At 39.3% G+C, this 12,306-nt stretch overlaps 1 protein-coding gene across 8 annotated transcripts in view; it reads right to left on the bottom strand.

Annotated features, from left to right (window-relative positions):
• RAP1A (RAP1A, member of RAS oncogene family) overlaps window positions 1-12,306 on the bottom strand; it is a 100,600-nt gene that overhangs the window by 47,206 nt on the left and 41,088 nt on the right. For 4 of the 8 annotated variants that reach the window (XM_063728216.1, XM_054529537.1, XM_063728220.1 and 1 more), the window contains one exon: window positions 1,008-1,087. The exons of the other annotated variants lie outside the window; for them this stretch is intronic. The gene's annotated coding sequence lies outside the window, so the exon portion shown is untranslated. The remainder of the gene's footprint in view (window positions 1-1,007; window positions 1,088-12,306) is intronic. 8 annotated transcript variants of the gene reach the window in all.

Genomic DNA, 12,306 nt, shown 5'->3' on the forward strand with positions numbered 1-12,306 from the left:
TGATTTAAAAGAAAGAGATGGTCTCCTTTAACTTTTCCTCCTAAATGTTTAATTCTGGGAATGCATCTAATTACCAGAAGAAAGGGGGGAATATCACAGTATCCAAAAATATCCTATACTATGTGCCTTTAGGAACTACATGTGCTCTTGGATCCATGAGCTGTCAAAAAACAGTGAATGCGTATCCTGTTTTAGCAACATAGCAAATCATCAAAACCACATCACCAGTAAATGTTTGACTAAGAGAAATGGAAATGAAAGACTGCTTTTTACATGTATTACCATCTACTTAAGTAAAGTGAATATTCTTCAGTATAACTATTATCATTGCAGACAAACAAAACATTTGTAAACCATGCAGAAAAAATTTAAGGCCATGACTAATACTTTCTAGGTTGACCAAAATACATTTTTTCCTTAAAAGATACATTTGGCCAGGTGTACTAAATTATGCCAAGTATAGCTAAGTTTATCAGTTCTGGAATCTTGATAGATACATTTCCATAAATAGAGGTATTCACTCTAACTTTATTCCCTTAACAGCACTGCCACATAAACTATATATGACCAAAACTAAAGCATGCCAAAGCTAATGAAAAAGTATGAATTTGGAATAATTATAAGTAAAAATGCATAATTATAACTAAGTTTCTGATATCTTTGTTTTTTAGACTATTATCCAGCTAAAATGTTATAACCTTTCCTTGAAGGGAAAGTAAAACCATGTAACCAACAGCAACTAAATTTTATATAGCATTCTGTCACTTACAATGCTCTTTCCTTTTTATTTTTTAGGTAATCAAAACCAAAACTATATGTCATTACCCCCACTATAAAGAAACATACAAGGCTTAACTTGGATTAAATGACTTAAGCATAAAGTAATTAGAAAGCTGTATTCAAACCTATGTCTCTAGATTTTAAATGCTGCTCTCTTTTGAATATATTATGCTGTTATATAACAACAACACAACAATAGTAATGGCAAACATTTACTGAGTGCTTACCATGTGCCAGGAAGTGCTGTAAGAAATCCTCACAATAAGCTTACGAGGCAGATACTAGTAATATCCCCAAAGTCACATATCTAGGAAGAAAAGCCACGATTTAAAACTCTGGCAACCTGGTTTCAGGGTTCACAATTTAACATGCCAATTTGCCTGTATTCATTCATGTACATAAACTAGTATACGCATAGAATACCTTTGGGAAGGAAGCTGAGAAATGACAGGACATGGAAAGAAAAGAGATTTTTCACTGTGTACTTTGTATGTATTTCTTGAAGCCCAGGGAGAGGAAGGGGGTGTAGGTAGACAGAATGTTATAGACATGGAATTCCAAAAAAAAGGCAGAGAATCAAGAGACTCTGTGATGATCTAATAGAAAAACTATATTTAAAAAAAAGTCTAGGTGGCCTGAGCATTTACTGTGAAAGGGTGAGAGAGGAAAGGACTTAGTACATATGTGGTTTTGTTTTTTTTTTTTTTTTTTTGAGATGGAGTCTCACTTTGTTGCCCAGGCTGTAGTGCAGTTGCGCAATCTCAGCTCACTGCAACCTCCGCCTCCTTGGTTCAAGCGATTCTTCTGCCTTAGCCTCCCAAGTAGCTGGGACTACAGGCATGTGCCACCATGCCCGGATAATTTTTTTGTATTTGTAGTAGGCAGGGTTTTACCGTGCTGGCCAGGCTCATCTTGAACTCCTGACCTCAGGTGATCCACCCTCCCTGGCCTCCCAAAGTGCTGGGATTACAGGCGTGAGCCACCGTGCCTGGCCCATATATGGTTTTAAATAGCAGGCTATAAAAGTTCCTCTATGACATCCTATGAACTTGAAACTTTCCTATCAGATGAGAAAAGCCATCTAAGGCTTTTGAGCAAGAGTTTGAAGAGAAAAAAGAAAGCTCTATGAGTACTCTGTAGATTGCAACAGAGGAATGAAAAACTAGAGAAGGAAGATCAGTTAGGAGGGCAAGGAAGCAAACCTTTTCTTTTTAGGTGCCTTTTTCTTAGCCTTTAGCAACCTTCAAGGCAGACATTATCTTCCCTTCAAAATGCAGATAAAAGATGCCATTCCTAGTGCCCAGAACAATAGTTGGGAAATAGTAGATGCTCAATAAACATTTACTGAATGAAAGAAAAAAATGGCTGAGCTTGAATTCAAAGCTAGGTGTCGTCTAACACTAATGCCTAAGACCTTTTCCACTATATTCGGTAATTCAATTAATCCAAGCAATCTTTAAAATCTGGTGAGACCATTTAGATGGAGGGCTAATCTTAAGGTAAGGGACATAGTTCAGCAATGTTGCTGTGAACACCAAATTAGATAATGCATATGTAGCACTTAGGAGAGTGCCTGGCAATTATCCACTTAAAAAAAATACTACTATCACTACTTTATTAATGTAACTAGAGTGTTATTGATATTTTGAGAAGAATTTTGGAAAGGTAATGCAAGACAAGAATGGAAAGCACTGTCAGATTAGGAACCCCAAATCAGAGGCAGTATAATCAAATTTATTGATTCTTAACTTTATTGTATTCCTTAATCTAGTAAATCCAGTTATTTGAAAAGAATATATACACTACTGGAAGTGAGGGAAATGTTGGAGACCAGGGAACCCAAATTAACAACCTCTGATCAAAAACAAAGAGCCTTGGCCAGGCATGGTGGCTCACGCCTGTAATCCCAGCACTTTGGGAGGCCAAGGCGGGTGGATCACGAGGTCAGGAGATCAAGACCATCCTGGCCAACATGGTGAAACCCTGTCTCCACTAAAAATACAAAAATTAACTGGGCGTGGTGGCTCGTGCCTGTAATCCCAGCTACTCAGGAGGCTGAGGCAGGAGAATCACTAGAATCAGGGGGTCGGAGGTTACAGTGAGCCAAGATCACGCCACTGGCTCCAGCCTGGCGACAGAGCGAGACTGTCTCAAAAAAACAACAGCAACAAAAAGACCAAAGAGACTTTTGCAGGAATATCTGGGTCCAAAATCAGGATCTATAAGTTGTGTGAGCCTAGACAAGTCATTTATCCTCATTAATACTCAACTTCTTTATTTACACAACAAAGCTAGACTAAGATACCTCACTGGTTTCTGATAAGTAAACAATATATTTAATAACATATTTTAGGTACAGAAGCTTAATGCTTTTTTCCTTCCCAAACTAAAGTGAACAGAATCAATGTTTTAGTTGATAAAAACACTGCCACATTAGAAAACTATTAGAACCCGTTTATTAAATCTGTTTGCTCATATAAGAGCATCAAATCTCTCTTAGTATGGCCAGAGTGTTATGAGTTTCCTATCCTCATAAGTGCTACAGTTCTACACAAATTTTTGTTCCCAGAGCTATTAATTTTGTGAAGAGAAATAACACCCGACATATAGACACCTTTGTTTTGAAAACATCTGATTGAGGAACAATCTTAGCCCTGATCAAGTTAATTTCTTTTTTGAGATGGAGTCTCGCACTTTCGCCCAAGCCTGAATGCAGTGGTGCTATCTCTGCTCACTGCAAGCTCCGCCTCCCGGGTTCACGCCATTCTCCTGCCTCAGCCTCCCGAGTAGTGGGACTACAGGCACCTGCCATCACGCCCAGCTAATTTTTTGTATTTTTAGTAGAGACGGGGTTTCACCGTGTTAGCCAGGATGGTCTCGATCTCCTGACCTCATGATCTGCCCGCCTCGGCCTCCCAAAGTGCTGGGATTACGGGCGTGAGCCACCGCACCCGGCCAATCAAGTTAATTTTTTCAGATGAGAGAAGGTTGGGAAAAACAAGGAAATTAGTTAAAGCCCTGCCTTCATGAGAGATGAATCAGTTTGAACAGGATCTAGAAGTGACCATTAAATAATAATTGGCTTAATAAGGAACCTTTGATTTTGTGCCAAATGCTAAGAAATACACACAAAAAAGATACATAACTATTTGACTAACAGAATTTCTAGGGTTTATTCTGAAGAATTACGTTGGGAAAGTCATTCTACTTTCTTACCATGGGACCAAAAAGAGATCCTCTAAATTGGAAATCGCTTTTTTTTTTTTTTTTTTTTCTGAGACGGAGTCTTGTTCTGTTGCCCAGGCTGGAGTGCAGTGGCGCAATCTCGGCTCACTGCAAGCTCCGCCTCCACGGTTCAAGTGATTCTCTTGCCTCAGCCTCCTAAGTAGCTGGGATTACAGGCATGCGCCACCACGCCCGGCTAATTTTTGTATTTTTAGTAGAGACAGGGTTTCACCATGTTGGTCAGGCTGGTCTCGAACTCCTGATCTCATGATCCCCCCACTTCAGCCTCCCAAAGTGCTGGGATTACAGGCATGAGCCACTGTGCCCGGCCCCTAAATTGGAAATCTTAACCTGGCAATCAGGAGTTATGAATTGCTGACCACAGATGTATATAAATACATTTCTTCAGAGAATCATTCTTTTTGTATGGCCATCAACCATAACAGACTAAATAAGCTACCATCAGCTTACACCTGGATCACTATAATAGCCTCTCATCTGATCTCTCTACATCCAATCTTTTCCCCCTCCAATATATTAAAAATGAAGCTAAAATGAACTTTGTAAAATGACAAATTTAATCACTTAGTGACCTCCTCCGAATCCCTCCAGTTCAGATACTTCAGTGATTTCCCATTTCCCTTAAAGATAAAGACCAAAGATGTTAACATGGCTTACAAGGGTCTGCACAGTTGGGTCCCTAACTCCCATTCTGGCTTTATTTCACAACGGTGCTCCCTCTCATTCTCAACACTCCAGCCAACTGGCTTTCTTACATCTTCTCCAATGCATCATGCACTCTCCTGCCAGAAACAAGTTAGCTGGTAAAGTGTTCCAGAAAACAAAAAGCAATGGGGAGATCATAGTCCATATGGCATGTAGGTTTATAATCTAGAAGAGTGATGTTTGAGCAAACAACTAAAGATGATGGGCAGTTAGAGAACAGAGTTGGGCAGACATCTGAGGGAAGCAGAAAAGCCTTGAGATGCCTGGTGACTTCGATAAGGAACAAGTAGGGCACTATAACTGGAGGACAATGAGGAAGTCATTAGGAGAAGAGAAGGTAAGACATTAAATAGAGAGCTAAATACAGGCTTTTAGGCCATGGTAAGGACTTCAGCTTTTACTTGGTATGCATGGGAAGCCACTGGACAGTTTTGAGCAGAGGATGTCAAGTTTCCACCGAAATTTTTAAAAGGTCTCTCTGGTTGTAAAAGAGAAGGTCAAGGGCAGAATCAGGAAGAAATGGAAGGCAACTGAAATAACCCAAGAGATAGGAATGTTGACCAAAGGAGTAGCAGTGCAGGTAGTAAGAATTGGTTAACTTCCACATACATTTTGAAGACAGGGCCAAACGAAGAGACAAGTTGGGAGAAAAAAAAGACTGCTAAAAAATAAACAGAGGATAGACACCAAACCACAGACCCAGGAAGTTCAGAGAACACTAACCAAGATAAATGCCAAAACATCTACACTTAGGTATATTTCAGACTGCATAAAATCAAGGCAAAGAGAAAATGCTGAAAGAAGCCAGAGGGGGGAAAAACATCTTACCTATAGCAGAACAGAGATAAGAATTGCATCAGACTTCTCTTCAGAAACCAGGAAAGCAAGAAGAGTGAAGTAAAATATTTAAAGTGTTCCCAGAAAAAACCAAGTTACAACTCTGTATCAAGTGACACTATCCTCCAAATAAAGGAGAAATGCACACATTTTCAAACAAAAATTGAGAGAATTTGTCACCAGCAGACATGCCTTGCAAGAAATGTGAAAATTTCTTCAAAAAGAAGGAAAACTACTTAGATCAGAAACTTTACTTTTACTTTTCTTATCCTTTATCGATCTAAACATATACAGTTTGTTCAAAATAACAGCAACAAGGTATTAGGTGACTATAGCTTATGGATAAGTAAAATGAATGACAGCAATGTTATAAGGGACTGGTGTAAGTAATTAAGAATATTCTGTTCCAAGGTACTTGCACTACCCATGAAGTGCTATGTTATATGAAAGTGGGCTTGACTTAGTTGTAAATGTATACTGCAAATTCAAGGGCAACTAGTAAAAAAAAAGTAAAAACAAGTATAATACAGTAAGCGAGGAGAAAAAATGAAGTAACATAAAATGTTCAATTGAAATCAGAAGGCAAAAAAAGAAACAAAGAACAAGGGAGGGCAATGAATAGAAAACAGTAACAAATACGGTAGATATATATTAATCCAACACCAATTAAGAGACTGTCACAATGGACTAAAAAAACAAGACCCAACTATATGTTGTCTATAAGAATCCCACTTTAAATATAAATACAGTAGACCCCCCATCCATGGTTTTGCTTTTTGCAATTTCAGTGGCCCAGTCAACAGGTATCTGAAAAATATTACAATATTGAGAGAGACAAACTACATTCACATAATTTTTAATAAAGTATATTGTTAGAATTGTTCTATTATTAGGTATTGCTGTCAGTCTCTTACTGTGACTAATTTATAAATTAAACTTTATTATAGGTATGTACAGGAAAAAACATAGTACATATAAGGTTCGGTACTATATCCGCAGTTTCAGGCATCTACAGAGGATACTGAAATGTATCCTCCATGGGTAAGTGGGGACTACTGTACACAGATTAAAAGTAAAGAGATGAAGAAAAATATATCATGCTAACACTAATAAAAAGAAAGTTAACAGTAGCTATATTATTCTGAGACAAAGAAGGCTTCCGAGTAAGAGAAGTTATCAAGTATGAAGAAGAGTATTACATAACGATAAAGGCATCAATTCTCCAAGAAGACATAACAATTCTTAATGCGCATGCATCTAACAACAGTGTCAAAATACATGAGGCAAAAATGGATACTGCAAAGAGAAACAGATGAATCCATTATTATAGCTGGAGCCCTCAACACCCTTGTCAGTAACTGACAGATCCGGCAGGCAGAAAATCAGTAAGGTCGTAGTTGAACTAAACAACACCATCAATCAATTGGATCTAATCGACACTTACAGAATACAGCCAGGTACTGCATGATATTGTTTTAGTCCGCATTGTTTAGACCGCATATGTGATGGTGGTCACATAGGATTACAATGGAGCTGAAAAATTCCTATTGCCTAGTGACATCTTAATGATCCTGAACCAGTGTAGGCCTAGGTGAATATGTGTGTTTGTGTCTTAGTTTTTAACAAAAATGTTTAAAAATTTAAAAATTTTAAAAATAGAAAAAAAACTTTATAGAATAAGGATATAAAGAAAGGAAATATTTTTTTAACAGATAACAATGTGTTTGTGTTTTAAGCTAAGTGTTATTACAGGAGTCAAAAAGTTTATAAAGTAAAAAAGTTACAATAAGCTAAGGTTGAATTGAATGATTTACGTTATTTATTTACTTAATTATTTTAGAGACAGGGTCTCACTCTGTTGCCCAGGCTGGACTGCAGTGGTGTGATCACAGCTAGGAGATATATTGTTAAGTGATGTGTGACTGTATTTCTATATATTGGCAAAGAAGTGAAAAATAAAATTTAAAAAATCACTTTCAAAAGTATCTAAAAAGAAACTACTTAGAGATTCATTTAACTGCCTAATAATATATTTCTCCGAACGCATCCCTGTTAAGTGATGTATGACTGTACTTTATCCAACAATGAAAGAATATACATTATTTTCAAGTGCACACGAAACATTTACCAAGATAGACCATATTCTAAATTATAAAGTAAGTCTCAATAAATTTGAATAAATTTACATCATACAAGGTATGTTTTCTGACTATTACAGAATTAAATTAGAAACCAGTAACAGAAAGATCAAGAAAATCCCCAAATATTTAGAAACTAAACAACATATTTCTAAATAATCCATAGTTCAAAGAAGAAATCAAAAGGGATAAATTAGTATTTTGAACAGAATGAAAATGAAAACACAACATATTAAAATTTATAAAATAGACAGTTCAGAAATAAATCCCTCACATATATCGTCAAATGATTTTTGAAAATGGGAGGAGCCAAGATGGCCGAATAGGAACAGCTCCGGTCTACAGCTCCCAGCGCGAGCGACGCAGAAGACGGGTGATTTCTGCATTTCCATCTGAGGTACCGTGTTCATCTCACTAGGGAGTGCCAGACAGTGGGCGTAGGTCAGTGGGTGAGCGCACCGTGCACCAGCCGAAGCAGGGGCGAGGCATTGCCTCACTCGGGAAGCGCAAGGGGTCAGGGAGTTCCCTTTCCAGGGGTGACAAACGGCACCTGGAAAATCGGGCCACTCCCACCCGAATACTGTGCTTTTCCGACGGGCTTAGGAAACGGTGCCCCAGGAGAGTATAGCCCGCACCTGGCTCAGAGGGTCCTACGCCCACGGAGTCTCGCTGATTGCTAGCACAGCAGTCAGAGACCAAACAGCAAGTCGGCAGCGAGGCTGGGGGAGGGGCGCCCGCCATTGCCCAGGCTCGCTTAGGTCAACAAAGCAGCCTGGAAGCTTGAACTGGGTGGAGCCCACCACAGCTCAAGGAGGCCTGCCTGCCTCTGTAGGCTCCACCTCTGGGGGCAGGGCACAGACAAACAAAAAGACAGCAGTAACCTCTGCAGACTTAAATGTCCCTGTGGTTCTCCCAGCACGCAGCTGGAGATCTGAGAACGGGCTGACTGCCTCCTCAAGTGGGTCCCTGACCCCTGACCCCCGAGCAGCCTAACTGGGAGGCACCCCCCAGCAGGGGCAGACTGACACCTCACACGGCCGGCCAGGTACTCCAACAGACCTGCAGCTGAGGGTCCTCTCTGTTAGAAGGAAAACTAGCAGAAAGGACATCCACACCAAAAACCCATCTGTACATCACCATCATCAAAGACCAAAAGTAGATAAAACCACAAAGATGGGGAAAAAACAGAGCAGAAAAACTGGAAACTCTAAAATGCAGAGCACCTCTCCTCCTCCAAAGGAACGCAGTTCCTCACCAGCAACGGAACAAAGCTGGACGGAGAATGACTTTGACGAGCTGAGAGAAGAAGGCTTCAGACGATCAAATTACTCCGAGCTACGGGAGGATATTCAAACCAAAGGCAAAGAAGTTGAAAACTTTGAAAAAAATTTAGAAGAATGTATAACTAGAATAACCAATACAGAGAAGTGCTTAAAGGAGCTGATGGAGCTGAAAACCAAGGCTCGAGAACTACGTGAAGAATGCAGAAGCCTCAGGAGCCGATGCGATCAAATGGAAGAAAGGGTATCAGCCCTGGAAGATGAAATGAATGAAATGAAGCGAGAAGGGACGTTTAAAGAAAAAAGAATAAAAAGAAATGAGCAAAGCCTCCAAGAAATGTGGGACTATGTGAAAAGACCAAATCTACGTCTGATTGGTGTACCTGAAAGTGACGGGGAGAATGGAAACAAGTTGGAAAACATTCTGCAGGATATTATCCAGGAGAACTTCCCCAATCTAGCAAGGCAGGCCAACATTCAGATTCAGGAAATACAGAGAACGCCACAGAGATACTCCTCGAGAAGAGCAACTCCAAGACACGTAATTGTCAGATTCACCAAAGTTGAAATGAAGGAAAAAATGTTAAGGGCAGCCAGAGAGAAAGGTCGGGTTACCATCAAAGGGAAGCCCATCAGACTAACAGCGGATCTCTCGGCAGAAACCCTACAAGCCAGAAGAGAGTGGGGGCCAATATTCAACATTCTTAAAGAAAAGAATTTTCAACCCAGAATTTCATATCCTGCCAAACTAAGCTTCATAAGTGAAGGAGAAATAAAATACTTTACAGACAAGCAAATGCTAAGAGATTTTGTCACCACCAGGCCTGCCCTAAAAGAGCTCCTGAAGGAAGCGCTAAACATGGAAAGGCACAACCGGTACCAGCCACTGCAAAATCATACCGAATTGTAAAGACCATCGAGACTAGGAAGGGACTTCATCAACTAACGAGCAAAATAACCAGCTAACGTCATAATGACAGGATCAGATTCACACATAACAATATTAACTTTAAATGTAAATGGACTAAATGCTCCAATTAAAAGACACAGACTGGCAAATTGGATAAAGACTCAAGACCCATCAGTGTGCTGTATTCAGGAAACCCATCTCACGTGCAGAGACACACATAGGCTCAAAATAAAAGGATGGAGGAAGATCTACCAAGCAAATGGAAAACAAAAAAAGGCAGGGGTTGCAATCCTAGTCTCTGATAAAACAGACTTTAAACCAACAAAGATCAAAAGAGACAAAGAAGGCCATTACATAATGGTAAAGGGATTAATTCAACAAGAAGAGCTAACTATCCTAAATATATATGCACCCAATACAGGAGCACCCAGATTCATAAAGCAAGTCCTGAGTGACCTACAAAGAGACTTAGACTCCCAAACATTAATAATGGGAGACTTTAACGCCCCACTGTCAACATTAGACAGATCAACGAGACAGAAAATCAACAAGGATACCCAGGAATTGAACTCAGCTCTGCACCAAGCAGACCTAATAGACATCTACAGAACTCTCCACCCCAAATCAACAGAATATACATTTTTTTCAGCACCACACCACACCTATTCCAAAATTGACCATATACTTGGAAGTAAAGCTCTCCTCAATAAATGTAAAAGAACAGAAATTATAACAAACTATCTCTCAGATCACAGTGCAATCAAGCTAGAACTCAGGATTAAGAATCTCACTCAAAACCGCTCAACTACATGGAAACTGAACAACCTGCTCCTGAATGACTACTGGGTACATAACGAAATGAAGGCAGAAATAAAGATGTTCTTTGAAACCAACGAGAACCAAGACACAACATACCAGAATCTCTGGGATGCATTCAAAGCAGTGTGTAGAGGGAAATTTATAGCACTAAATGCCCACAAGAGAAAGCAGGAAAGATCCAAAATTGACACCCTAACATCACAATTAAAAGAACTAGAAAAGCAAGAGCAAACACATTCAAAAGCTAGCAGAAGGCAAGAAATAACTAAAATCAGAGCAGAACTGAAGGAAATAGAGACACAAAAAACCCTTCAAAAAATAAATGAATCCAGGAGCTGGTTTTTTGAGAGGATCAACAAAATTGATAGACCACTAGCAAGATTAATAAAGAAAAAAAGAGAGAAGAATCAAATAGATGCAATAAAAAATGATAAAGGGGATATCACCACTGATCCCACAGAAATACAAACTACCATCAGAGAATATTACAAACACCTCTACGCAAATAAACTAGAAAATCTAGAAGAAATGGATAAATTCCTCAACACATACACCCTCCCAAGACTAAACCAGGAAGAAGTTGAATCTCTGAATAGACCAATAACAGGATCTGAAATTGTGGCAATAATCAATAGCTTACCAACCAAAAAAAGTCCAGGACCAGATGGGTTCACAGCCGAATTCTACCAGAGGTACAAGGAGGAGCTGGTACCATTCCTTCTGAAACTATTCCAATCAATAGAAAAAGAGGGAATCCTCCCTAACTCATTTTATGAGGCCAGCATCATCCTGATACCAAAGCCTGGCAGAGACACAACAAAAAAAGAGAATTTTAGACCAATATCCTTGATGAACATTGATGCAAAAATCCTCAATAAAATACTGGCAAACAGAATCCAGCAGCACATCAAAAAGCTTATCCACCATGATCAAGTGGGCTTCATCCCTGGGATGCAAGGCTGGTTCAATATACGCAAATCAATAAATGTAATCCAGCATATAAACAGAACCAAAGTCAAAAACCACATGATTATCTCAATAGATGCAGAAAAGGCCTTTGACAAAATTCAACAACACTTCATGCTAAAAACTCTCAATAAATTAGGTATTGATGGGACGTATCTCAAAATAATAAGAGCTATTTATGACAAACCCACAGCCAATATCATACTGAATGGGCAAAAACTGGAAGCATTCCCTTTGAAAACTGGCACAAGACAGGGATGCCCTCTCTCACCACTTCTATTCAACATAGTGTTGGAAGTTCTGGCCAGGGCAATTAGGCAAGAGAAGGAAATCAAGGGTATTCAATTAGGAAAAGAGGAAGTCAAATTGTCCCTGTTTGCAGATGACATGATAGTATATCTAGAAAACCCCATTGTCTCAGCCCAAAATCTCCTTAAGCTGATAAGCAACTTCAGCAAAGTCTCAGGATACAAAATCAATGTACAAAAATCACAAGCATTCTTATACATCAATAACAGACAAACAGAGAGCCAAATCATGAGTGAACTCCCATTCACAATTGCTTCAAAGAGAATAAAATACCTAGGAATCCAACTTACAAGGGATGTGAAGGACCTCTTCAAGG

This window comes from Pongo abelii, chromosome 1, assembly GCF_028885655.2.
Source record: "Pongo abelii isolate AG06213 chromosome 1, NHGRI_mPonAbe1-v2.0_pri, whole genome shotgun sequence".
Lineage (NCBI taxonomy): Eukaryota > Metazoa > Chordata > Mammalia > Primates > Hominidae > Pongo > Pongo abelii.